Raw genomic sequence first — 26,753 nt, forward strand, 5'->3', positions numbered from 1 at the left:
GCAGAGATTAATCATGAAGTTGGTCTGCTGCAGTTGTGGGATGTGCATGCAGTTGTTGAAACTTCAGAAGAGCAGGAGTTGGCCTACCCCCTTCCTGACAGCACCCCAGAATTTTCAGCCTAAAGACAGTGAACTGTGAGGCTGGGCCATTGTTTATATGGCTGCCAACAGCAACAGTTATCAATAGCTTGGGAACATTATAACATGGTGATAGACTGAATGCTTTATCCATAAGATTGAAAGCATAACATAAGATATCTGTTTTTAGATATTTGACATAGTACTCAAAGTACTAGCCAGTTCAATAAAGCAAGAAAAAGAAATCAACCTACTTTGAAGGCAAAAATGAAAATTTCCTCACTTATAAGTAACACTAATGCAGGAAATCCAACTAAATACAGCAAAGAATAACCACTCAGACTAAGTAAGTTAAGCAACTCAAAGTATACAAAATTTAAGCATTAAATATCAACTACTTTTTGACATACAAACAAAAATTATATGGACACTTAAATTTTAAGTGCAGTTATTCAATACAAAAAAATACTTTTTTTGGGGGGGTCATACCCGGCAGTGCTCAGGATTTACTCCTGGCTCTATGCTCAGAAATCACTCCTGGCAGGCTCGGAGACCATATGGGATGCCGGGATTCAAACCACTGTCCTTCTGCATGAAAGGCAAACGCCTTACCTCCATGCTATCTCTTCGGCCCCACAAAAAATAACTTTCAAGAAAATCAAGTTCAACATTCAGGATTAATATTCTAAAAAATACATAATAATGGTGAAAAAAATCAATGAATACCTAAGTAAATGTTTATGTTCATGTATTAAAAATTAAACATTAAAATTGCATCCAAATTTTGACCATTTTTAATAGCAAACAAATTCTGACCATATACATTTACAAATGATCTCAAACATCATCATGCATATTCTTCTTGCCTATCTAGGTGAGAAATGGAAAGTATGACCCCCATCTCTCAAGGACCTATCAGTAATAAATCTTTTTTCTCAAAGTTCCCTGATGTTTATATTTACTTTCTGGATGTGATTCTATATTATTGCTATAGAATTGCTCTTTACATTTTTGGTAGAATTCTTCGGTGAAATCTGGGCTTACAGATTTCTTTTTAAAAGTTTTGCTTAAAATTTTTATTTTCTTTTTAATTATAATTATAGGGAAATTTGAATTTTCTGACATAATGAGTGAATTTACTAGTGTTTGTTTTCCAAAGAATTAGTTCATTTCCTCTCAGTTAAATTGATCAGTATTGATTTATTCATTATTCCCTTTCCTTTTAATGTCTACAGATCTATAGAGATTGGCATTTTACTTCATTTTTATATGAATTCTTTCTTCTTTCTCTCTTTCACTCTTCTTGTATTATTCCTTTAGTCATGCCAGAAATGTTCAATTTATTAGTATTTTCAAAGAACCAGATCTTGTCTCATTAAATTTTATTATTTTTCTATTCTCAATATTATTGGTTTTTATTCTTTTTTGTTTGTTTAGTTTTGGATCAAACTTGATGGCACTCAGGGGTTACTCCTAGCTCTGCCCACAGAAATCGCTCCTGGCAGGCTCAGGGGACCATATAGAATGCCAGGGATGGAACCTGAGTCCGTCCCTGGTCAGCAGCGTGCAAGACAAATGCCCTACTGCTGTGCTATTACTCCAGCCCCAGGTTTTTATTCTTTTTTTTTTTGTTTTTGTTTTTGGGCCACACCCGGTAACGCTCAGGGGTTACTCCTGGCTATGCGCTCAGAAGTCGCTCCTGGCTTGGGGGACCATATGGGACGCCGGGGGATCGAACCGCGGTCCGTCTCCTAGGCTAGCGCAGGTAAGGCAGGCACCTTACCTCCAGCGCCACCGCCCGGCCCCAGGTTTTTATTCTTAACCTATTTCTTCTTGACCTTATCTGGTGGAGGAAATTTTGTTTTGTGGGTAGGAAAGAATCACACTTGTTGGTGGTCAGGGTTGCTTCCTGGCTCAGTGTTCAGGGCTCATTTTTGGATTCTGGGTTACTGTATTTGGTATCAGGGATTAATCCAAGTATGGGAAGCACATGAGCCAAGTGCCTTAATCCCTGTACTATCTCCCCAGTCATGGGAGAGAATTTGATTTCATAGTTTAAAAAATATTCTTTAATTGAAACCCCTTGATATACGTAGTTACAAAGTTTTTCATGATAATTTCAATCATTTAGTGTACAACATCTTTCATCAGTGTACATTTCCCACCACTGTGTCCCCAGTTTCCCTCCTCTCTCTCCCTTGCCTGCCTCTGTGGCAGACACTTTATTTCTCTCTATCTCTGTCTGTCCGTCTCTCTCCCATTTGTTTTTCTTTAATTCATCTGTGGTTTGCAAATCACTTTATTTTCTTTTGTTTTCAGTTGGCTTTTAGCCACACCCTATGGTACTCAGGAGATACTCCTGGCTCTGCACTCAGAAATTACTTCTGGAAAATTCGGGATGCTGGGGACTGAACCTGAGTTGACTGCTTGCAAGGCAAGTGTCCTATGCACTGTGCTGTTATTCTGGGCCACACATTATCTCTTTCGACATCCAGTTCCTGTCCAGAGTGATCATTTCCAACTATCATTGTAATAGTGGTATCTTCTCTGCTCTAACTGCACTCTCATTGTTTGTTATTTATTCTGGAAAGATTTAAAACTCATGCTGGTCTGATAGAATGCCTCTTATTGATCACTTGGTTAAAAATAACAGGTTTTTATTGAGGATTTGTTTCTAATCTGTGCCTTTTGACATTTGAGACTGCAAACTTCTTCCACACTAGTGTGGGCTATTTGAAGCAAAATGAAAATTAATGGAGTTCACCACCATGCTGCATGTTGGGTCTCAAGGTTCCTGGCACATCTACCTTCTTTCCTCTTCTTAAAATCTTACATTTGATTCATGTTCCAGAGATTTTAGTTTTACTTAGTGGGAGAAACAGTGAAAAATTCATCTATTTTATCTCCTCAAATTTGGGTATTTGCCTTGTGTTTTAGCATATAAATTTAAGAACTTCCCAGTGCCTTTCAACACTGTTTCTCTTTTCCTTACAATTAAAATTCTTCCCGTGGTCTTTCAGATTATTTGCATTTCTTTCAAAGCTTTTCTCTCCATGTCACCTGGATGGTTTATTTGTTTTCAGTGCCAGGGATAAAGCTTAATGCTTCATGTAACAAAACTATCATTCTACCTCTGAGCTACATCCTGAACTATAAGCTGGTCCATTCTTGACTGTGAAATCTTAGCTGTTTCATTTTTTATTTTGGCCACATCCAGCGATGTTCAGGGATAAATCCTGGCTCTGTACTCAGGAATTATTTCCTGGAAGTGTATGGGGGACCATCTAGGATGCTAGGGATTGAAACTGTGGGCAGCTCTGGGCAAGGCAAATGTCCTACCTGTTGAACTATATATAACTCATGCCCCCCTAACTATTTCTTGATCACATCATACAAAGTAAGTTTTTACCTTTGTTTCTCCCTTGTTTCTAGCTTTTGTTTCCCCAAGACCTCTGGTGTATGAGAAAGAATAGTTTATAAATTTATTTGCTGCTGATTAGCATGTAAACTGCTAGAATGCAGAATATTCATTTGAAGATTCTTGAACAGACTTGGATTAAATCATTGCTTCTCAATTATTTTCTGTCATGTCCCCTAGGAAGAAGAAAACATTTTTCGTGCCCCCTGAGCAACTGTAAATAGTATCTTTATTTAAAAACTTTAACCTGCAAAACAAAAATATATAAAATAATTTGAGCTGGGGGCCGGAGAGATAGCATGGAGGTAAGGCATTTGCCTTTCATGCAGGAGGTCATCGGTTCGAATCCCGGTGCCCCATATGATCCCCCATGCCTGCCAGGAGCAATTTCTGAGCCTGGAGCCAGGAATAACCCCTGAGCACTGCCGGGTGTGACCCAAAAACCACAAAACAAACAAACAAACAAACAAACAAAAAACATAGGGCCCGGAGATATAGCACAGTGGCGTTTGCCTTGCAAGCAGCCGATCCAGGACCAAAGGTGGTTGGTTCGAATCCCGGTGTCCCATATGGTCCCCCGTGCCTGCCAGGAGCTATTTCTGAGCAGACAGCCAGGAGTAACCCCTGAGCGCCGCCGGGTGTGGCCCAAAAACAAAAAAAAGAAAAAATAATAATAATAATTTGAGCTGATTTTTTTTTATCAGAGGAGATGTATGGATTAATGACTACAGTGAGCATGTTTTGTAGCATAGCTTTTTGAAGCGGGTTTGAAGCAGGACACAGCAACTCTCGGCTCCAGAGACATACAGAGACATAAACACGGGGCTTAGCTTGTTATGACAGTGTTTGCCAAGGTCAAACGCGCCCCCCTTTATGGAGTTTCTGGGGGGCGCGCCCCACTATTTGAGAACCACTGAATTAAATACACATTTGGTCATTAAAAGTTGATTAACAAGTAAATGCTAGTTAAACATTCCTATGTTACTAGAGAAGGTTCCACATTTGGGGAGAGGAGTCTCCTCCCAAGCTGAGCCATGGGTACCCAGAGTTGTGGGTACCACTCCTAGACATAGGCAATATTTGGCCTAGCTATGTTGACTGATGGTTTAGTGCTTTCGCACTGTGGTGCTAGGGGCCACAAGGGTGTTACTCAGTAGTGTATCAGGGGACCATGTATAGCTGGGGATGAAACTCTAGGTTTAGGGCATGCTTGGCATTTGTTTTAACCTTTTGAATTACCTCCCTTGCCCAAAATATTGTCCTAACTAAATGTCAAAGTTTTATGTGCTAATTTTGAAATTAATCTGGTTTGTTTTGGGGCTACATACAGTAGTACTCAGGGGCTAATTTTGACTTTGCACTCAGGAATTATTCCTGGTAGGCTTGGGAGACTGACTATATGAGATATAGTATATCAAACTTGGGTTGTTGCATAAAAGGCATCCTAACTGTTGTACTATTACTCTGATCCCTGATATTTTTTAAGTTGAAGAGCAGTAATAGTTAAATTAATTCCAAGTTGTGTGTATTTTTCTTAGGGTCAGTTAAATAAATTTCTATGTGTAACTCTCTCTCTCCCTCTCTCTTTCTCTCTCTCAGAATTTGGAGAGGCGTCCCAAGCAGGGGCTCAGGGGATTCATTACTCAGAGACACATTAGGTGGTGCTGAATGGTCATGCGATGTCAGGAATTGAACTTGCAACTTTATGCCTGCAAGATGAGTTCTAGTCTTTTGGACTATTCCTTTAGCTCTCAGTGTATAACTAAATAAGCTAAGATGTCATCGCCTTGAAAGGTCTAAGTTTCTTTTGGAGGGGTAGGAGATTGGGTCACCCATTAGTCTTTAGGACTTATTCCTGACTTTGCTCAGGGATCACTCATGTTGGTGCTTAAGGGATCATATGCAGTCCTGGGGACTGAAGCCAGGTCAGCCACATGTAAGATTAGAAGTGCCTTAACTACTGTACTATCTCTCAGGCCCCACCAGTAGGCAAATCTGAAGGTCATTCTATTTCCTTTTCTTCAACACGGCTGAAGTAGAGGATTTTCCTTTTTTGTTTCAGAAACCATGGAAGATAGGCACCATAAAGAACCATAATTGTCCTTCTCTAGGGTATCACTAGCCTTTAACCAACAAGGGAGTAATTCTTGCAGAAATAGCTGTTATAATAATTTTAAGTCCATCAGCATTGTTAGATTTTCATTTCTTAAGTTCTGATTTAAACAGAATGAAGCTAAGTGCTGCTCTGTGACAACTACAAAGGAGACAATTGACCCTGGAACCTCAGTGCCATGATAGCATCTCTATGGAGGGGTTGATCCTCCATGCCATTTGTTCCTTGCAGTGCGGTGAGGTCTAGAGCTTGGATGCAGAATCCCTCTGGTTCCTTTTCCCTTCCAGCCAGGAATGTAATTATGTCTGTCCTCTTGCTCCTGATCCTGGGTTGCAGCATGGGGTGAGCTGGCTGCGAGAGGAATGAGCTGCTGGCAGGGTGGTGTGGGAATGAATGTTTTCCCAGAATGGCTTCCTGCCTAGTTTCCCAATCTGGAGCTTTGTGACTCATTAGTAGTAAATACTCATGCGAATTTTGGGGTTACTTGGGAGTAAGGGCTCACTCTTCCTCACCAGAAGAAGGAATAAACTCTGTGTTTCACCCAACTTTACTCTCACACTGACCAGTTGGGGTTTGCTTTGATCTTTGACTTTTGGAGGTTGCCTAGGTGATGTACATCTTCTTGTACTTAGGGAACACTCTGAATAGGACTCTGTGAACAGGACTCAGCAGTACCAGAAATAGAACTAGGGTCTCCCACATGCCTTACCCTCTGCACTCTCTCTGGCCTGTGGTCATCTTCCTAAGCCATGAAGCCAGGGGCTGACATTCCCCTTCTCCTAATCAAAGCTTTCCATGACAGTCTCATCAACAGAAGTCTCTTTCCTCCTTCCTGACATGTTTTTTTCTCCCTTATAATTTATTGGTTCAGTTTACATGTTCCTAACATGATGATTGGAGGCAGGAGAAAAAGAACTGTAGACTCTTTAAGGGGAGCAGCATTGTTAAAAGCAAATCTTCCTTTTTCCAGACCTAAAATCCTGCCCTTTGATCTACTGAAGCAGGTTATAGGGAAGAGGCGCCAGATGTCCTGACTTTTGTTGAGATAATGACTTGATTTTGGTCCATCGAAATGTTTCAGTGAGATAGTTGTCCCTTCTCCTGTGTCTCTTTTCTCTGGAGATTTGGAGTCTTCTTTCTGTTTTTATTATGGAGCCTCAACACAGTGTGGAGAGTTCTCTCGGTGCTTGTGTATATCATTTTAATTTATATTTTATTCAGCATAAGTCTTAGATATAGGGAACAACTTTCAACTTTCAGAGGAATCTTGTTCTTTGGAAAAATGAAATGTCTATGTTGGCTGACCAGTAATGATTTGGAGAAAGGAGAAAACTGAAGACCTGTTTCAAGCTTTATCATTACAAATTTGTTTTACTTTGTTGGAAGTGATTTTTGTTTTGTTTTGGGGACACACTTAGTGAATTGTAAGGAGTTACTCCTGACTGTGCTCAGGAATTGTTTCTGATGGAGCTCAGGAGACCACACTGGTTGACTAAGATTGAACCTAGGTTGACCATAAGTAAGACAAATGACCTATCTACTGTTCTATCTCTCCAGCACTTGGTGATGATCTTTCTCTAGGCATGACTGATTGATTTTAGCCCACTTGCATCAGATTCATAGACAGGTCTGTGGAGACCAGACCTGTTTTTCAAGAGGAGCCACCCATTGGACTTGGAGCTATTCTGCTGGACTTGGTCCTCCATGGGGCTGGAATAGGCAGTATGTGGCCAAACTTGCAGCTTTCATTATTTTTCCTTTGGTGGTTGTTTTTGGGACACATTGGTGGTGCTCAAAGCTTACTCCTGGCTCTGTGCTCAGAAACCATTCCAAGTAGGGCCTTGGGGACTATATGGTTTGCCTGGGATACAACGTGGTGTGCCTTTTGCCAGCCACATGCCCTATTAGCTGTATATTGCTCTGGCCCCACAGTTTTAGATTTCATCTATGTCCTTGGAGAAAGGATAGGGTCTGGTGGGTGCTAAGTTTAAGTTAGGTAAGAATAGACCCTTGTGCTTTGTAAGTATTTCTTTAGATAGTATGTATGAGCAAATAAACAAACAAAAGAGATCGTGAGTATGGAATTTCCCAGGCTATGGTAAGAGTCTGTCCATAAAGGACAGTGGTTGAAGAGGATTGAAGCACTCTCTCAGGGAGGACAGTATCTCTAAGGAGAGGGTTCCAGGTAGCAGTGCACCCCCTAGATCTTGGAGCAGGTGATGCAGCCTCTACTCCAGGGTTAGCTTCCAATAAGTCCCACATACTTCACTGTATACACTGAGGGCTCAGGAGGCATCAGTTTCTCCAGAAACCATCCATTTCACTGCAGTTGTTTCAGTCACTTTTTTCATGGGTTTCACCTGCTTTTATACCTAGCTTTAAAAACCTTTTCAAGAAGCCAAACATAGAAAAATCCCCTGATACAGAGGCCAATGTCATAGTATAGTTGGAAGGATGTTTGCTTTGCAGGTTCAATCCCTCCATATTGTCCTCCGCATCTGCCAGAAGTGATCCCTGAGTGCAGTCAGGAATAAGCCTAAGCAACACCCAGTGTGGACCCTCTTTCCACCAAAAAAAAAACAACAAAACCAAAAAACCAAAAAAAAAACCCATAAACCAAAATCCAAAAAAAGCAAAAAAAGAAAAAAAAAAAGAAAAAAGAAAATTGGCTGATAGATGTACACATAAAAAGTGACATTAGAATTTTCTCCTAATGTTGTGTGTTGTTGCATTTGTTTATCCCCTCACCCGAGAAATTTCAGGGGGTCACTTAAGAAGTGACTTGGGCCCTAGTGTCTCAGAGAGACCAGTGCATAGTGCCCTTAGACATTTCTTCAGTTCTGTTGCAGAGTTGGCCTGGAGGATTGTGGCTATTCTGAGCAACACATTAATCACTGTTAAGTTTCCTACTAACTGGCCCCATTTGATGTCCTTGGCCTCCCCTGGTACGCTCTCCAGCCACCCTTCACCATTTACCACCCAGTTCACAGACAGATATTTTCCCCCCCTACAAATTACTTGCTTGCTTGATTTCTGCTTTGGTTCTAAGGAATGAGTCATCTAATTAATTACTCAATGCACAGCTTCTTCTGAAGGCCCTGATGGGGATCATCAGATAGTGCTATCTTTCTTACAAATGGACTTCCTTTCTTCTAGCAAGTTTTTATTATCATTTAAGTTTGCAAACTAATTTCTCTCCACAGTTCAACTCCCTACATTCTTGGCTTATCTATACTAGCTGGTTCTCACCCTCTTCTTCCCTCACCCCATGCTCTGGTGGCAAACTTTCTGGATATTCTCTTTGGCTTTTATATTTTTTGCTTATTTTCTCGTTCTTGCTGTGTGTTATGTTTGAGATAATACCCATTTTTTTTTAATGTTTAATGAATTGGCAGAAGGAAGACTTTAAGTTGAGCTGTTAGCTAAAATAAGCTTTGGGAGAAAAAAATAAGATTTTGGGATACTTTCTTATATTTTTATATCTTTATATTCCTAAATAGCTTTATAGAAAAAGAGCATTGGAAATGGATTATTCATAGCAGAGTTTAAAGTTGGAGTTCATTGCAGATAAAGGAGGGTGTGTGTGTGTGTGTGTGTGTGTGTGTGTGTGTGTGTGTGTGTGTGTGGTATGTGTGAGGAATGTGGGAGAATGTAGATGTGTAATACAGAATCAGTTCATGTGAAAGTCTTAATTTTTTAAATCTAAAGCTGTGGCTTAGAAAATGGATTAAATCCTAGAGTTACAGTTTAAAAAATTAAAAACATTCTTGCTCACGACCTAGGAAATTACACTGGAGAACAGATAAAATGGCTTACAGAGGGGACGGGACATAAAGTTCTCCTGAGCACATATTGTTTTCTATCTGGAAACTTCTGACGGAATTGCCTTAGTTAATGACCAGGGAAGAATTTGAGATCTGCTGATTAAATGCTTTATATCCTTCTTTCCTGGAGAAAAGATTCACTCTTTTACCAGTTCATTCTGTTTATATTCAGCTATTTGAAAAGGAGATAGACATTTGATAGTTGGCTTTTCTTCTTTTTGACTTTCATCTTCATCCCAAACTGCTGTGATTTAAGTTTAAGTAAGTATTTTTTTTTTATTAATCAAAGGCCTTGACATTGATGGACTGGTACTCAGTGTGTTCTGCTTGCAACTCATGGGGAACTAGAAGCCAAGATGCTTTAAGCCTCCACAGCCCAGTGTCTTGTCTCTATGAAATGAAGGTTGGGAAATTTCCATTAATTTTTCCAATTCTGCAACTCTAACTGTGACGTAGCTATGGCCTTGGCATATGTCATCCTGTGATGATGTGTGCAGAGGAGAATGATGTAATAAGAGGGTGGGTGAGTGAAAATGTCTCTGACAATTTAGTTTGAAAATTGGCCAAAAGTTAATGTTAGAGATTGTTCTAGTAGAGTGTGATTGTGCTACTATGAGATATTCTAGTCCAAGCTATTTTATAAGGGATGTTGTATATATGATTTTTAGGGGTTGGTTTTGGATCATACTCAGTGGTGTTCAGGAGTTACTCCTGGCTCTGCACTCAGGCGTGGGGGACCATATGAGATGCTGGGATTCGAATTACTGTCCGTCCTGAATTGGCTGTGTGCTAGACAAACACTCTACCGCTGTGCTATCTCTCTGGCCCCGATTTTGTATATGTGTTTTCTGGGCTATAGAAACTGATGGATGACAGGAGAATGCTGATGTCAGAGTTCATGATGGCTCACTCTGGAAATTTACCAATGTTTAGCTACATCATGTGTAGAGCCTGGAAATCTCTTGGGTTAGATTATGGCCAATAGTACTTACACTTTGCTCATATTTTCTTTGTGATTATAAATAGTGTCTTATCTATCAATACCTCTTGTGATACTTGGTCATGGAGATTAAACAAAATATTATATATCAGTACTCTATCTAGCTTGGAGGAAGTGTACCCATACCCAGAGAGGCTCAGGAGTTACTCCTAGTTTTGTGCTTTGAAATCACTCCTGGCAGGCTTGGAGAATTATATAGAATGCCAGGAATCAAAATCAGGTTGGCCACATGCAAGGCAAGTACCTACTGTTCTGTTTCTCAGGATCCAGTGCTCTATCTTACACAGAATACATGTTCAAGAAAATGCAGCTATTTATTGCTGCTTTTATTATTAATGTTTGTGCAACAACTACTGAATACTTTGAATGTTTTGAAGACTAGCAGAAAATACTTCTTCCTGTTGAAACAAAATCGTTTCTTTTATTACATATTTATCTGCAATGATCTGGAATTACAATATATGTTGTCATATCTTAGGGTTTTGGGGACAAAATAAACTAAAAAGTCAGTTTGTTCTTCCTCCCCACCCCACACCAGCCTGTACTCTAGACAGGCTTTCTACTTCCCTCATTCAGTCACATTTTGTTATGATAGTTCTCAGTGTAATTCAGGGGTCTCAATCTCAATTTACCTGGGGGCCGCAAGAGGCAAAGTTGGGGTGAGGGAGGGCTGATTAATGGATTTCAGAAAAAAAAAGTCCTCAAACGTCATTATTAACAGTTTTAATTATTTCTTCTGAACATGAATAGAACATTGAAGATCATGAACAGTTCTTCTGAACATGGCATCTTTTGCCTATTCCTTGCTGCCAGAGACTTGACAGCGCTTCTTCTCACAAATCTGAACCACATTTGGCTTTAGACAGGAAGCAGTTGAGACCCTCAGTATGGCTTGAAGATGATCATCATTAAGTCTAGACCTGTACTTTGACTTATTGAAGTTCAATGTGGAGAAAAACTTTTCACACAAATATGTGCTCCCAAAAAGGCACATGGTGCGCTTGAACATTCGGGAAAGCTCAGGGAAGCTGGGGGCAATTCTCTCAAAAATTGCATGCATGTCTGCTTTTCCACTAATCTCCCTGAACTTGGCTTTGAGATCAGAGTTGCATTGCAGGTCAATGAGCTCCATTTGAAGCACAGGAGGGGCATCTTGCACGTCAAAGGAAAAAGGGTCCACAAAATTTGGAAAGTGGCCCTGTGCTTTTTGAAGTCTGCAAATCTGTGATCAAATTCCTTCTCTAGCTTAAAAATAGCATCAACATATTTCTCACCACTGAATAGTATGCCTGAATCCACAAGTTCCCTGCATGCTGGGAAATGACAAAGGTTAGTCTGAGAGAGCTGGGATTTCCATAATACAAGTTTTATGGAGAATGCTCTCATGTTGTCATAGGCAGCACTGATAAGCTGCCCGGGCCTTGTAACATCTTGTTTAGTACATTCAGCTTATGTGTGATGTCAACAAGAAAAGCTAAGTCCATGAGCTGTTTGTGATCACTCAACTCAGAAACAGCATTCCCATCCTTCTCCATGAAGGCTTTCACTTTTTCTCTCAACTCAAAAAATCTTCTCAGGACATTTCCCCTGCTGAGCCAACGTACCTCGGTGAAATAGAGCACATCTCCATATTCTGACTCCATTTCCTCTAAAAAAGCACGGAACCTCCTGTGCTTTAAGCCCCTGGATCTGATTTGGTTGATGCATTTCACAACAACAGACATCACATTGTCACACGGCAGGCATTTACTGCAAAGGGCCTGCTGATGTATAATGCAGTGAAGAGCAATGGCCTTCTCTACACCCTCCTTTTTAAGTTTTTTTTGAACAAGTGCCACCAGTCCATTTTTCCTCCCTGTCATCGATGGCACTCCTTCGGTTATTATTCCAACAAACCTCTTTCGTGGCAAATCTGCATTCTCAATGTCATCACACAGATGCTGAAATATCTCATTAGCGGTGGTCTGGCCATGCATTGGAATTATTGTGAGCAGCTCCTCTGTCAATTCAAAGTTGCAATCAACACCACGGACATAAATTGTGAGCTGCGCAGTGTCTGTTATATCTGTGCCCTCATCAAGAGCATTTGAGTATGCATCAAAACATTTGGCTTTCTCACACAGCAGGAGCAGCTGAAATGATGTCTGCGCTAGGTGCAAAGTATTCAGGATTATTTGCTTACTGAATATTTGCAATAAAAAATCGCATTAGTAAGAAAAAAAATCACATTAAATATTTGCATACCCCGAAAAGAACTGCTCGGGGTATGCTAATGTTTAATGCGATTTTTTTCTTACTAATGCAATTTTTATTGCGATTATTCGGTAAGCAAATAATCGTGAATACTGCGATATTTGAAGGCTGACTACAGGCCACAAAATATTGTATGGAGGGCTACAAACGGCCTGCAGGCCATGAGTTTGAGACCCCTGGTGTAATTATTTCTGTGACTGCACTAAACGAAGGAAGGACACTTGTGATATTGGTCATGGGAATGTTGCACTAGTGAAGGATTTATATATATATATGTATATGTGTATATATACATATATATTATAAAAATAAAAAAAGAAAAGAAAAGATAAGGCCTCCCAATTCTTACCACAGGCTGTGTTCTTTACACTGACTATATAGAAAAAGGAGGTACAGTAAATGCACACCATATACACATGAACACAGACCCTTTGCCTGGTCTGTATTGTGAATTGGGGGACAAAAAAAGTCAGTTTGTTGATAAGAGAGGGAGAATTTGGGGTCATACTAGGCGGCTCTCAGAGGTTACTGCTGACACTTGGAGGATCACATGGTGTCAAAGATCAAACGCCAATACTTTCTCTCCAAGTCCCATTTCTTTTCTTTTTGTATTTTATTAAAACACTTTGATTTCAAACATGAATGTGGTTGGGTTTCAGTCATGTAAGTGACTGAAAGTCATCACCAGTGCAACATTCCCATCACCAGTGTCCCGAATCTTCCTCTTCCCCACCCCCCCCCTGCCTGTACTGTAGACAGGCTTTCTATTTCCCTCATACATTCTCATTGTTAGGATAGTTCACAATGTAATTATTTCTCTAACTAAATCATCACTCTTTATGATGAGCTTCATGAGGTGAGCTGTAACTTCCAGCCCTCTTCTCTTTTGTCTCTGAAAATTATTATTGCAAGAATGTCTTTCATTTTTCTTAAAACCCATAGATGAGTGAGACCATTCTGCATCTCTCTCTCTCTCTCTGACTTATTTCACTCAGCATAATAAATTCCAAGTACATCCATGTATAGGAAAATTTCATGACTTCATCTCTTCTGATAGCTGCATAATATTCCATTGTGTATATGTACCACAGTTTCTTTAGCCATTCATCTGTTGAAGGGCATCTTGGTTATTTCCAGAGTCTTGCTTTGGTAAAAAGTGCTGTAATGAATATAGATGTAAGAAGGGATTTTTGTATTGTATTTTTGTGTTCCTAGGGTATATTCCTAGGAGTGGTATAGCTGGATCGTATGGGAGCTCAATTTCCAATTTTTGGAGGAATCTCCATATCACTTTCCATAAAGGTTGGACTAGACGGCATTCCCACCAGCACTGATTGTTCTCATTCTTTGTGATGTGTGCCAATTCTGTGGTGTGAGGTGGTACCTCATAGTTGTTTTGATTTGCATTTTCTTGATGATTAGTGATAGTGATGTGGAGCATTTTTTCATGTGCCTTTTGGCCATTTGTATTTTTTTTTTTTTTTTGTCAAAGTGTCTGTCTATTTCTTCTCCCCATTTTTTGGATGGGATTAGATTGTTTTTCTTGTAAAATTTTGTCAATGACTTGTATATTTTGGATATTAGCTCTTTATCTGATGGTTATTGCGTGAGTATGTCCTCCCACTCAGTGCGTGGCCCTTGTATCCTGGGCACTATTTCCTTCAAGGTGCAGAAGCTTCTCACCTTAATATATTCCCATTTGTTAATCTCTGCTTTCACTTTTTTGAAGAGTGCAGTTTCCTCCTTGAAGATGCCTGTAGTCTCAATGTCCTGAAGTGTTTTTCCTACGTGTTGTTCTGTATATTTTATTGTATTGGGTCTGATACCGAGGTCTTTAATCTATTTAGACTTTACCTTCGTACAAGATGTTAGCTGGGGGTCTAAGTTCAATTTTTTGCAAGTGGCTAGCCAGTTGTGCCAACACGACTTGTTGAAAAGGTTTTCTTTGCCCCATTTAGGATTTCTTGCTCCTTTATCAAAAATTAGGTGATTGTATGTCTGGGGAACATTCTCTGAGTATTCAAGCCTATTCTACTCATCTGAGGACCTGTCTTTATTCCAATATCATGCTGTTTTGATAACTATCACTTTGTAGTAAAGTTTAAAGTTGGGTAAAGTAATGCCTCTCATATTCTTTTTCCCAATGATTGCTTTAGCTATTCTAGGGTGTTTTTTGTTCCAAATGAATTTCAAAAGTGATTGATCTACTTCTTGCAGAATGTCATGGGTATCTTTAGAGGGATCGCATTAAATCTGTACAATGCTTTGGAAAGTATTGCCATTTTAATGATGTTAATCCTGCCAAGCCATGAGCAGGGTATGTCTTTCCATTTCCTTGTGTCCTCTCTTATTTCTTTTTTTTTTATTATATTTTTTTCTTTTTGGGCCACACCTGGCGGTGCTCAGGGGTTACTCCTGGCTATCTGCTTAGAAATAGCTCCTGGCAGGCATGGGGACCATATGGGACACTGGGATTCAAATCAACCACGTTAGGTCCTGGATTGGCTGCTTGCAAGGCAAACACCACTGTGCTATTTCTCCGGGCGGCTCTCTTATTTCTTGGAGCAGAGTTTTATAGTTTTCTTTGTATAGGTCCTTCACATCTTTAGTCAAGTTGATTCCAATATATTTGAGTTTGTGTGGCACTATTGTGAATGGGGTTGTTTTCTTAATGTCCATTTCTTCCCTATTATTATTGGTGTATAGAAAAGCCATTGATTTTTGTGTGTTAATTTTGTAGCCTGCCACATTTCTATATGAATGTATTATTTCTAGAAGCTTTTTGGTAGAGTCTTTAGGGTTTTCTAAGTAGAGTATCATGTCATCTGCAAACAGTGAGAGCTTGAATTCTTCCTTTCTTATCTGGATTCCCTTGATATCTTTTTCTTGGCTAATCACTATGGCAAGTTCTTCCAGTGCTATGTTGAATAGGAATGGTGAGAGAGGACAGCCTTGCCTTGTGCCAGAATTAAGAGGGAAGTCTTCTAGTTTTTCTCCATTAAGGACAACCAAGTCCTATTTTTTAAAATTAAAAACTTCTTTCTTAAGATTGACATTTTTAAAGTTTTACTCCCTCTCTGCCCAGTCTTTCTCACTACTCAGAGTAAGAATAAAATTATAGCGAGAGCACATATTGCCCATAAAGGGACAAAAGACTTTCTTTCCCCTTCACAGCTATCATTTTTCTGGAGTGAATCTGCTCACAGGCTGAGACATGTAAAGATTCATATGTCCTTGCTGTTGAGATAGATTTTGGTGCCATTCTGGCCCCAGTGGTGCCTTAGTGCTTCTTTTTCTTTTCTTTTCTTTTTTTTCTTTTCGTTTTTTGGCCATACCTGGTAGCACTAACTGTGCACTCATGAATTGCTCCTGACAGGCTCAGGGAACCATATGGTATGCCGGGGATCAAACCCAGGTCTATCCTGAGTTGTAAGAATGTAAGGCAAGTGCCCTACCCACTACACTATTGCTCCCACCCCCTTAGTGTTCCTTATGTGTTGACCCAGTGTGGCTGTGCTTTTTGCCTCATGTTACCTACCCTGACTCTTGGGTGAGGAAGCCCACTGTCCGGGTTTCTTAGAGTCTTCTGTCATTGCATGTGTCTTCTGCAAGATCTCTGCGCCAATCATTACAGGACTTAGTCCTCGAGGCCACCCCACGGCCTGGCTCTCTGCCTTGTTTGCTGCTTCTCTGTGTTTTTTCAGCTGCCCCAGGGGTTTTCTCAGTAGCTCTGCAGGCAGCTCTGTGACTGCTGAGTAAGCTTTGTGCTGGTGGTAGTGAAAAGGTCTATTTAAAAGTTGAAGTGTGGACAATGGCCAACTCCTGCTTTAAATTCTTTTTGCTTTTAGAAGCCTCTGTGAGAGGGAGACAACTTTTACCATTTTGTGCAGAGATGCAACCCTGACCAATTACTTATAGTGCGACATCCCCATCCTGAGTTTACTGAAGTGTCAGAAATCTATTGCTGCGGTATTTACCTGTATGCAAGCATTAGAAAAGAAGGAAATGAACATGTAGAGTATGTAAAAAAAACACAAGAACATGGTTTAGTTCTGTGTGATAAATCACAAAACTCTCTCTTTTGTCAGTTATAAACAGCTGTTTCCTAGGACCTGTTGGGCTCCCAAATTCCCTAAAATCATACATTTTTGTACTGGAGAATAGCAAAGGCATTGCCAGGAAATGATGATAAAGGCCTGATGGCATGACCTGGTGATGCTGAGGCCTTTTTTCTGGCTCTGCACTCAGAAATTAATCCTGACAGAACTCAAGGGAGCAGAAGTTTTGCCAGAATTGAATTTGGATAGTCTGCATGCAAGGCAAAATGCATTATCTACCATACTATCTCATCTGGTCAACCTCTTTTTTAGGTTAGATTGGGGAGTATTATTAATTCTGTTCACTCAGGTATTTAAGTAAGCAGGAGAACCCTGGGATCAGAAAGACAATAATGTTGGAGGACAATGAAGAGTCTTAAAGTATGTGGAATGCTCTGGTGAGTAGCAGTGTGAGGAGGGAAGAAACCATAGTCAGTCTGCAGAAAGGTCATTAGGAGGCTTTTTTTCTTGGGGCTGATTCTGGGGCTTTTTGGCTTCAGCCTCTTCCATGGAATAAAAGCTGTTTTCTTCAGAAGTCTGACTGCCTTTTAGCTTTCTTCCCACTTCATTCACCCCAGAACCGCCGGCTGAACAGGGTAACAGACACGTGGTCCGAGTTGGAGGAGAAAGGCCTCATCCTCCATCCTTCCATCAGTCAACCCCATCAAGGGTAGTATTGCAATACTAGAGATCTTATTATCTGTACACTCAAGGAACGGAGCTTATGATGAAGGCTTTCTTTGTGGTTCTAGCAGTTCTGCTTCTTCAGTGTCGTTTTAATCCATCTTCTGTAGCTGGTGATCTTGGTCATTATGCTGCTCTTAGGATGGAGCCTGGGACAGAGTCTTTCGTTATGTTTCTGGAAGACCCAATCATTTGCGATTGTCTCAGTCAGACCTCTGGAATTAGAGATCTTGTTTGTTGAACAGATCGTAGACCAAAAGCTAGGCTAGAGCTTTTTGTTGTTGTTGTTGATGTTGTTGTTTGTCCCGGGATGCGTATTGTACAGTCTAACCTGACCAATGTTTTTTAATGGAGTTACTTTTTTGTTTATATTTTGCCTTGCTGGGATAGAAACTAGGATCTATACATGGAATATACTGAGCCATGTCCCTAGCCTTACTAAAGTAGCTTAAGTTTTATATTCAAATGAGGTGGTTAGAATGTAGTTGCTTATGAGTACTGCTCAGTATAAACTTTCAGTGGCCTAAGAATGTGTGTTTCTCAGTATAGAGCAACTGCTTGCCCTGCAAACATGAGACAATAGATTTGATCCCTGCCATCCCACATGCCTTGTGTGATCCCTGGTCTCATCAACAAAGAAAGTGTTAGATCTCTGCACTCATCACAACCAAGTATATGTGAAATCCACAACTGAAAACAAAAAAAACAAACAAACAAAAAAGAAAGGTCTTTAGGAGATGTTCAGCTCTAAATGTAGGCAGCTTTAGTGAAGGAAAGGAAAATACAGGTGATAGAGGAAGGATTAGGTCTGAGTTGATAATTTGTTTCTAAACCTTGGGAGAAACTTGAGTAGGGCTGTGGTGACCTAAAACCAAACAGTGAGCACAGCTGATTGGACAAGTATATCTGGGAGTGAGATGGTCCAAGACCCAGGGCATGATGGGAAGGTTTGGCCTTTGATGTACCTTATTGTTTGTTTTTATTTTACATTTAATTTAACTTGGGGGAGGTTTTTGGATTACATGAAAAGGCACTCAGGAATTACTGCTGGTTCTGTGCTCAGGGGTAAACTATTGGCAGTACTTAGAGACCATGTGTGTATGGCAGTACTTCAGGGACCAAATTTTCTGCAGGCAAAGCAAGCACCTTAACCTCTGCTATTTCTTTAGCCCCTACTCTTTTTTTTCTAAATATGTATATTTTATTTTTTCAAATTAAAAAAAAATCTTAAAGGTATAGTTTTATATACCCCCAAAGTCCATTGTCCTACCACCTTCATAAAAATCTTCCATTCCTTCTACCATACTTTATTTCCGTCTAGTAACTCTCATAGTTTCCAGGCATCTAGTTAATTTTGTTGTTTCTTGCCAGTTGGTTTGCTCTAGTAATTTATGTTCTACATATGAGTAAAACCATCTGCTAATTCTTTCACTTCCTAATTTCATAATCATAAAAATGTGACTTTTATAGAGATATTTTTTCATATCTGCACTGTTGTACATTTTCTTGCAAAGAAAAGCAATGTTGGGCCATCAAATGTGGGTCATGTGGCATCTAGTGTGGTTCTGAAACACCAGTGAAGATGTCGAGAACTTCTGGTGTGCACAGATGACATCCAGCCTGGATTATGGATGTTCTGAGTGAATGGGGTTTTCCTATGTGAATAGAGGTGTCTGGCATGAACATTAAAGCATAAGGTATAGAACTGGAGGTTTGGGTTGTGCTACTCAGCTCCCTGATGAACAATCCATGCTGAAGGATCTTCCAACAACACTACCAGACTCCACATCAGCCCTGAAACTGTGGGTACCAAACTTGACATCAGCCCCTCAAGGGTAGGCTTCAGACTTCACATCAACTGTGCACTTATGAGTTTTGGACTCCATGTCATTTGTTCACATATGGGTACCAAACTCCATGCCAGCTATGCATACATGGGTACTAGATTTCTTGGCATCCTCCTTATCCCATGTAGCACTCTGCAAAGTTGGCTGTCCCTATACGGGCCCTGTGTTTTTCAGACTCTGGCTGTGACCTGACTGTGACCTTTGTGCCCTAAGCAGCTTTCTTGTAGGCAGATGGCGTTGGTATCTTGAGAGATGGCCCTTCTCCTAAGAGATGACTTCTATCACCCCTTCCCAAATGGCCCCTGTATCCTAAGAGAAGGACTCTGAAAGATGGCCTCTGTCTCCTGAGAGATGATCTCTGTTTCCTGAGAGATGACCTCTGTCTCCTGAGATATGACCTCTGCATCCTGAGATATGACCTCTGTCATCTTGGGAGAGACTCTTCTCAGAGGTGCTCCAACTGCTGTTGTGTGTTGGCTGAGTGGGCAGTGACTGAGTTAGACGTAGCATATCTACTTTATGACGGTTTCCCCCAGAACTCCACATTCATCTTGGAATTTTTCCCCATCCTTGACTAAGTCCCCTACCACAGCATCTTTGGCAGTTGGATTCAGAAGATGAAATGTTCAGGTAGGTAAGAAGCTGTGGACTCCCCCAGTTTTACCTCAGGCCTGAAGATGTCCTGGCTCGAATGCTGGGTGGTAGTGATGTGTGTTTCTGTCAGAGGTGGAGCTGGAAGTAAGCATATTGCCTATGAAGTCAATCTGTGGCTGCTACTTCTAGTGCAGCTTTGAGCAAGGATGCCCAGAAGATGGCAGAGGGCACCTGGAACAAGGGTGCAGCCTCCATCATTCCTGTGTCAGTGTCTTGCACTTCCTGCCAACACCAGGAGAATGGAGCTGGATGAAGACTGTGAGATTTGGGAGGTGCAGCAGGAGGTCGGGGGAGCCCCAAACACTGTACTTTGCAATAGGGAGGTGTAGGACACTTAACACTGAAAACTGCCCTGACCTCTGCACACCTGGCTGAGCTGACTGGGTAGAGTTTAGGAAGTCTGGGAGTGGGGTGGGGTGGGGTAGGTGGAGTCAGGGGTGGAGTTGGCCAGAAGGAGGGTGTAGAAGGAGGGTCTACGAAGGAAGGTCTATGTGGCAGGACTTGCTAGGCCTGCAGCTTAAGGTGCCTCCAATTAACAAGCATGGAGGATGGAGGCATTCGCCCCTCCCAGCTTCTCCATTCAGCACCTTCCTTGGTAAATGGGGGTTAGGGCTGTGACTGTTAGGCTGTGATCATCATGGTCAATAGTTAAGGTGGTAGGTTCTTTTTCCACTGCAACTCCTTGGAAGAAAACAGCCAAGGTACAGAGATAGGAGGGAAGTTGCTGACAGGTGTGTGTGTGTGTGTGTGTGTGTGTGTGTGTGTGTGATTAAACACAAAGGGTTGGTTTCCTGACCCTGAGCATAGAAAGGATCCTTGTAATCAAGGTCAAAGGATGGAAAAACAGAGGCCAGAGAGGAGAGGAAATTGCCCTACTTCCTAGCTATTGAGGGGAGAAGAATTTGTGCACTTAAAGTGGCACCCTAAAGCCTGAGCATTGTTATGTCTCGCTGTGCTGATTTCAAAGAGAATAAAGGAAAGAAATAATAGCACATTGTGCTCATCTTTGGGTCCTGAACCTACATCACTACTAGAGCTGCTTTTATCAAGCCTTAGAGAAAATCTCTCTGCAAACTCTTCTGGAAGGCAGTTGCTCCTTTATCTTGCATTGGCATCTTCCTGCAAAATGGAGCCTGCCGAGGCTTTGACAAGGCATTTCAGGCATTAGCAGGCTGTTTAGAAAATGTCACCTTTCCATCAAAATGCACTCAGGGAAAAGATAACTTTCAATTCTTTGATGTCAAGCCATCTTTGTTTTGTAAAATCTTGCTCCCCTCAGCTAATCATTTTCTTCTCTCCTATTAAAACACAGGTGTTTTCTTATTTCCATGGGAGTAGATTGCTGGGAAATGACTGAAGTTCATTTAAAGTGAACATAAGTGATTGGCAGGACAAAGCAGGAACAGAACTAAGTTATTGTTTTTATTACTTATGTTTTACTAACAAACTCCATGTGGCTTTTTTTATGAGCAAGACAGAATAAAGGGATGAAATCAACACAATAATTTTGGAGTTTTGAAGTGACCAGAGGATTAAATAAAGTAGGGAAGGGGCCAGAGCAATAGCACAGCGGGAAGGTGTTTGCCTTGCATGTGGCCAACACAGGACAGACCCTGGTTCGAATCCCAGCATCCAATATGGTCCTCTGAGCCTGCCAGGAGTGATTTCTGAGCATAGAGCCAGGAGTAACCCCTGAGTGCCGGTGGACGTAACCCCCCCAAAAAACAAACAAATATATATTTATATATATGGTAGGGCATACTATACTATACTACTATACATATACATTATATATAAATATATAGTAGGGCAGAGCTTGATTTTGGTAGGAGTTAAGATGCCCCTATTTAGGCATCTCCCACCCTGAATGTATGTCATGTGGAACCAACTTAGATCCCAGGGAATTAGGCACTGACCATCCAGCCTTGACTCCTGGATTCCAGACATAGAAATGACAGAGTTCTCCACAACAGCTCCAGGAACCAAATCCCCTCCAGGGCACTCATAATGCTGCTCTGACACCAACATGTGCCAGTTCTAAATTGATAACCTGACAATGAGGAAATGGGAACAACTTGATCTAAGAGCAAGTTGTCCTCCCTCACCAGTCAACGATAAGACAAAAGCAGAAGACTTGTCACCCTTTGATCTGTTCAAAAGCCAAGATCGCGGGCCCAGAGAGATAGCACAGCACCGTTTGCCTTGCAAGCAGCCGATCCAGGACCAAAGGTGATTGGTTTGAATCCCGGTGTCCTATATGGTCCCCTGTGCCTGCCAGGAGCTATTTCTGAGCAGATAGCCAGGAGTAATCCCTGAGCACCGTCAGGTGTGGCCCAAAAACCAAAAAAAAAAAAAAAAGCCAAGATCGCTATCTACAGGTGACTGGTTGTTACAACCAGGACTGGACAGAACGCAGCCCAGGACCAACAACAACAACAACACAAAAATCTCTAGCCTAGGTTTTGGTCTACGATCTGTTCTACAAACAAGATCTCCAATTCCAGAGGTCTGACTGAGACAATTGCAACTGAAAGGGTCTTCCGAAAACCTAATGAAAGACTATTCCAGGCTCCATCCTAGGAGCAGCATAATGACCAAGACCACCAACTACAGAAGATGGAGTAAAACGACACTGAAGAAGCAGAACTGCTAGAACCACAAAGAAAGCCTTCATCATAAGCTCCATTCCTTGAGCTGTACAGACACCAAGATCTCCAGATACAGAGGTCTGACTTTACCATCCATGACAAAGCAGAAGTCTTTCATACACCACAAAAGCACTGAGGGGAGAATAAATGATCATGCAAGGAGTCTATAGTTAATCCCATGACAGTGTATTTCAGGGGTGGAGAAACCCTGTGTCTCCTAGGCCAAAGGGAATTCACTCTATAATGTCCCCAATAGTTACTGTGCCTATGCAGGAAGAAAAAGAAAAAAAAGCACAAAATAATCCTTTTATCTACATATATAGATTGATTTATTGACTGATTTTTTTGACTTCTTTATTTTGGTGTAGATATTGAAGTTGATGTCTCCAATTTTATTTTATTTTTGTTTATTTTATCTTTCTCTTTCTTTTTGCACTCAGGCATGGTTTGATTTCAGAACCGAGACTATTGTGTGGTGCTTGTCTTTATTGCGGTAGTGCTCACTGAATATTTTATTTGTTATTTCTTTCTGATTTGTTGCGGTGTATCAATTACCTTTTTCCTGTCCTCTCTCAAACTGAGGTTGAAAGCCTCTAAAAGGACTCCGCCCATTTTCAACTTATTTGATTTTTTTTCACCCCATTCTATCGCTTTTCTTTCCTTCAAACAAAACCACATAACTCGAACTATCTAGCTCTGCCTCTCAAATAGAGAGGGAAACAAGGGAGGGTACCAGGACCAAATAGATATATGATCACTAATAGTAAGCTAAATACAGAGAAGACCACTTACTCTAGCAGCCCGGGGGTGATGGTGGGGGATATGGGTTGCAGGAAGGGAATGCGGGTGGGGGGAGGACAAACTTGGTGATGGGTATTCCCCTGATTCAATGTTAATATGTACCTAAAATACTACTGTGAAAGATATGTAAGCCAATATGGTCAAAATAAAAATTAAAAAAAAAAAAAAGATGCCCCTATTTAGTCTCCATCCAGAGATTCAGAGCATGGAGCCCAGATGTTCATCGTTTGTTTCTTCCCAAAGTAGGGGTTAGGTTGGTCTAACCAGACATCAGGCTAGAGGCAAATTGATGGGAAGTCCTCTAAAGAAAGGAAATTACTTTGCCTCTTTGTGACTCAATATGTGACCAGGAAAAAAGTGCTTGTCAAGTTATGATTGCAGGGTGACAATGTAATCACACAGCCTTTTGTCTATACCAGTATTACCAGTGTTGGTCCCCCATTAAGAAAATTGATAAATGGCATTTGGGCTTTGGGAGAAAGGTCTCAGCAATCAATAGTGTCCACTTCTTACTCTGTTAGGCTCTGTTCTCACATACTTAGCCCTTATGAGGACCATGACAGGTAGGTTTTTTTTTTTTTTTTATCATCATTGATTTAAAGACAAACAAATCAATCACAAGAATAGTGACTCTTTATAGACCATACTTGGAAAGTCAAAGAAATGTACCTCCTGTCCTGGGGCTCTTATCTTCTGTACTGTTCTGCCTTAAATGACAGTCTTATGTTGTGCTAAGCCTTTCTTACTCATTTTACCTTTTACACACATATATCCTCTCCCTTCTCACTCCCTCTCCATCTTCCCTTCTTTCTCCCTCTCCTGTTATTTTTACTGCTCAGATATTTGAAAGTTCATTTATTATCTTCAACTTAGATAATATTGTTTTTCTTCTTTATATTTATTTATTTATTTTTCTAAGTCACAAAGCAGTTTTTAGGTGACTCAACTCTGCTGTCTGGCAAACATCAGCCAAGCTTTTACTCTACCAAGTGGCTTGTTGGGTCTAAGAAACTATGTAATCGATATGGTACTTATGCTTGAACATTTTTAGTCTTTCAACTCTTGAAAGATCATTCCACTCATTTCTGTTTTCTAAATTTGTGTAGTCCTTATTCATCACGGACGTCTAGACACCCATGTGAGACCACATGAGGCATTGCAGGAATTTCTATGTAAGCATTTCTGAGGGGATGTGGTGTAGAGTAATTAAAATGCAATGTATTCCTTCACAACCGTTCTTTCTTGAAGAACTTTGAGAGCAGTTAGGTCAAACCACTCATACACTGCTCTGATCTGAGTGTTCTGGCAAACCACAGTTGGGGTATTGTGCTCTATATTCTATATGTTAAATTTCTGGAAAGCAACTTTTTGAAGATGTTGCTGTGGAGTGGGGGACTCCCACCAGGCAGAGGAGGAAGTCTGCTCAGGAAGTTTTTAAGAATTGGGGATAGAGGTGAAAGCCTCCAGAGGGTTGTCTAATATTTTTTTCTCTAACACCCTGGCCCCTAGGGAAGTGTCTGGGGGAGGTTTTAGACTGATGGAGAGTCTGCTATGAGTTCCTGCACTATGGCACTATACCTGCACTATACCTCACATTTCACTTTTCACCAGTTCCAAGCGATCCCACTTGAGTTGTGCTTGTACTGCCAGGCATGGGAAGTTCTCAGAGAGGGGTGTGTGTGTGTGTGTGTGTGTGTGTGTGTGTGTGTGTGTGTGTGTGTGTAAGAGAGAGACAGAGACAGGGAGAGACAGAGAGAATGAACTTGGGCTTCTCTAGAATGGGAAAAAAATTAAAGTCTAGATCTGAAGAGATGTGAGGGCACTTCCTCTGAATGGGGGAATCTTCCTAAAGTAAGGAATACACATCTCAGAAATGTGGGCAAATATACCCTGTCCCTCTGCCAAGTTAGTTTATACACTGTTTTCCCAAACTGCCCTTCAAAGTCTGCTAAAGTGTTACTAAGGGGAGAACTTGGAGCCATGCTGATCTGATATTCTTAGCATAGCCTTGGTTTTAGCATTGGAGTCTTTTCTCCCAGGAGTTCAGTTCACTCTGGGCCTGGAATTCTCCATCTAAGCGATTTTATGGCCTTCTCAGATTGTCTCTAAGACCTTCCTTGCATTTAGGCTGGTTTAGGTTCCAGACATTACTTTTCTTCCAATAAACATTATTTCAGACACACATCCCCAACTCCTGCAAGAATCACAAGTTTTTATCTACAGAAAAATGTTTCTTGTTAACTCAAATGAAAACAGAACAGAGTTACAAATGGGACTTCTAGTAGGAAGTGTTTACTGAGAAATGGCAGTGACTGAATCCAGACAATCAGGTTATTGTCATCATATCCCCTATTTTGTTTTAAACTAACTCACAAAATAACCATACTCAGCAAGAATGTCACTCATCTCCTTTAATCAGCAAATCACCTACTTCCTCTGCAGATGCTGAAAAGTAATAAATAGAAAATCATCTTATTCCAACCTAGAATCATGTTCTATGGAAACAAAGGCATTCCTTGTTCAGCAGGGTCAAATTCTTACTAGTAATGGTTGCTTTCCAAAGTTTTCTTGGTGGACCTAGTTGTGGTTGTGTAAAAATAAGTGTTTTGGTGTAGGCCTGTTGCAGGTGAATTATATGAAGTGAGGAGAAGAGAGTGAAGAGAGATACAGTCTCCAAAGAAAGTCTGCTGCTTGTCTCTCCACCCTCCTCAGTTATCTATGGTATGTTCTACCTAGACAAGAGTATTATTTGCATTGCATGATAACTTTCTTATCCTGCATATTTAGTTCAATGCAAGACTACTGTCTCCTCTAACTGTCCCCACACCCAGTACATTGCTGATTCTGTATGTACAATATGTCTTAAGTTACTTTCTGTTCTAGTCCCTTTTCTAAGTTATCCTCATTCCACTTTTTCTAGTTGTGTGCTGCTGCTCCATAGACCAGTCAGAGGACCATTTAAAGCACAAATTGAGTCTTGTCTGGCACACTTAATCCCCTTTGGTGGTGGTGACCCATTGTTCTTGGGTCCCTTCCAGACTCCCGCAGAGTCCCTGCATGCTATCTCTCTGCAGGTTTTGCTTTGTCCTTCTACCTGCTGCTCCTCAAAGCACCAGCTCCCCCTAGCCTGCTTTTGATGCCTGTGGATGCCTTAAGCTCTTTTCTGCCCCAGACTGTAGCCCCTGCTGTTTTGGCCAGAACATTCCTTACCTGCATATGTGTCAGCCAGTTGAGTCTTGGCCTCACCTCATAATTCTTCATGCTCTGACCCCATTCCTTTTCTCCCAGCATCCATAAGAACCTATGCTTCTCTTTGTCTTCTTTTACTATGGGCTT

General features: G+C 40.9%; 2 protein-coding genes and 1 non-coding gene across 4 annotated transcripts in view; 2 read left to right on the plus strand and 1 right to left on the minus strand.

Moving 5' to 3' along the window:
* TARS1 (threonyl-tRNA synthetase 1) overlaps positions 1 to 26,753 on the minus strand; it is a 387,157-nt gene that overhangs the window by 25,927 nt on the left and 334,477 nt on the right. The window lies entirely within an intron of this gene.
* The window catches only part of ADAMTS12 (ADAM metallopeptidase with thrombospondin type 1 motif 12), a 321,939-nt gene that overhangs the window by 18,319 nt on the left and 276,867 nt on the right, over positions 1 to 26,753 (plus strand). The window lies entirely within an intron of this gene.
* Positions 13,019 to 13,151, plus strand: LOC126002676 (small nucleolar RNA SNORA51). Its single transcript, XR_007493352.1, has one exon. It is a non-coding gene; the product is annotated as a small nucleolar RNA SNORA51 (small nucleolar RNA).

The sequence above is a fragment of the Suncus etruscus genome, chromosome 2 (assembly GCF_024139225.1).
Source record: "Suncus etruscus isolate mSunEtr1 chromosome 2, mSunEtr1.pri.cur, whole genome shotgun sequence".
Lineage (NCBI taxonomy): Eukaryota > Metazoa > Chordata > Mammalia > Eulipotyphla > Soricidae > Suncus > Suncus etruscus.